This window comes from Priapulus caudatus, unplaced genomic scaffold, assembly GCF_000485595.1.
Source record: "Priapulus caudatus unplaced genomic scaffold, Priapulus_caudatus-5.0.1 Scaffold968, whole genome shotgun sequence".
Lineage (NCBI taxonomy): Eukaryota > Metazoa > Priapulida > Priapulimorpha > Priapulimorphida > Priapulidae > Priapulus > Priapulus caudatus.
In genome coordinates this window covers 40,359-42,260 of record NW_014578029.1, presented here as the reverse complement: position 1 = coordinate 42,260, position 1,902 = coordinate 40,359, and the positions used below count along the sequence as shown (strand labels likewise).

At 37.0% G+C, this 1,902-nt stretch overlaps 1 long non-coding RNA gene across 1 annotated transcript in view; it reads left to right on the top strand.

Annotated features, from left to right (window-relative positions):
* The first annotated feature begins 1,023 nt into the window (after positions 1-1,023).
* The window catches only part of LOC106814722, a 20,846-nt gene continuing 19,967 nt past the window's right edge, over positions 1,024-1,902 (top strand). Inside the window, exon 1 of the long non-coding RNA XR_001394645.1 lies at positions 1,024-1,146. This is a non-coding gene — a long non-coding RNA (uncharacterized LOC106814722). The remainder of the gene's footprint in view (positions 1,147-1,902) is intronic.

Here is a 1,902-nt window from a genome sequence, read left to right as displayed (position 1 = left end):
AGAGAGAGAGAGAGAGAGAGAGAGAGAGAGAGAGAGAGAGAGAGAGAGAGAGAGAGATTCAGACACTTGGCTTGTATGATTACAAGCAAGAAAGCATGTATTGCGTACATTAGATGTATAAAGGACATTGGCCATCCCCATTCGCTCCCACCTAGTGTACTACTGTACTTCCCCACTGCCACCCACTCTAACGCTGTATATGCTGCTTCCACTGCCACCCAGTGTAATAGTGTATCCTTTATTCCACTCTGTTACATCATTCTTCACCCCTTCTCCTCCGTGAAATACTGTATCCTTCTCCCCCTTGTGTACTTTCACAACTCGGCTGCATGCGGGCATTCAGGGATAATGGCGCACGTCGGAATTGATTAGGCAGCATTGTGGAGTCACGCACAAAGTGTTGATAATTTCCTGAAGCCAACAATCGCGCCGCACATCCGCGCTCTGCATCTCCCGGGAAAGTACGAGCGAGTAAACAACACTCAGCAGATAGAGAGAGCGAATAACCTACCTCACCGTTAATAGTGAGTAATAGTTATAGTCAATAATGGCTGCTTTTAGCGTGGGGACATCTTATGATCTACGCTTCCGTCAGCGGTCGTTCCCTAGAGATGTGTGACCGTAGATATAATATACTACATACACTAAACATCCGCATAAAAGCACCCGTGATTTTCTGTTTCAGGCTGAAGTGGTTCTTATATATATGATACATAGTGAGAAATCAGCCCTGAAGAGGTTCTTATTTGGGGGGGGGGGGATATTGTGTACATTATCTAGGTAAAATTGGCTTTAATTAGAGAATAATTGACACTAATTAATTAACCAACTGCATAATATTAGAAATTATATGTCTGTTTAAATTCATTTGAGTTAATTTATTTATCACCTTTAATTTACTTATCTTATTAAACACAATGAAAGGTCAAATGTTGTGAAAATTGATTTGACTAATAGTAGACAGTATAGTAGACCATAACTGCATTACAGTAACATAAAACAGCTAATTTTCGGTATTTTTTTCATTAAAGCAAGAACCTGCTTTTATCAGGCTGAAGTGGTTCTTATATACTAGGTGCTTTATTGGTCCAATTTTAGCCTGGAGGTTTTTAATCCGCAGTTTCTTTTATGCGGGTGTTTACTGTAGTTAGACTTATGTCAGTGTCTCTATATATTTCTATGTGGTTGACCGTACATATAATACACTACATAGTTAGACTCTTATGTCAGTGTTTCTATATATTTCTATGTGGGTTACCGTAGATATAATATACTACATAGTTAGACTCTTATGTCAGTGTTTCTATATATTTCTATGTGTGTGATCGTAGATATAATATACTACATAGTTAGACTCTTATGTGAGTGTTTCTATATATTTCTATGTGGGTGATCGTAGATATAGTATACTACATAGTTAGACTCTTATGTCAGTGTCTCTATATATTTCTATGTGGGTGATCGTAGATATAATATACTACATAGTTAGATTCTTATGTCAGTGTCTCTATATATTTCTATGTATGTGATCGTAGATATAATATACTACATAGTTAGACTCTTAATTATGTCAGTGTCTCTATATATTTCTATGTGGGTGATCGTAGATATAGTATACTACATAGTTAGACTCTTATGTCAGTGTCTCTATATATTTCTATGTGGGTGATCGTAGATATAGTATACTACATAGTTAGACTCTTATGTCAGTGTCTCTATATATTTCTATGTGGGTGATCGTAGATATAGTATACTACATAGTTAGACTCTTATGTCAGTGTCTCTATATAGATTTCTATGTGTGTGATCGACCAGGGGTTCGTGTGAAAGCACTGTAGCAGTTGAATGAATTCCACCCACTGATCTCTATATACTAACTAGCTAGCATATTATAGAGATCGA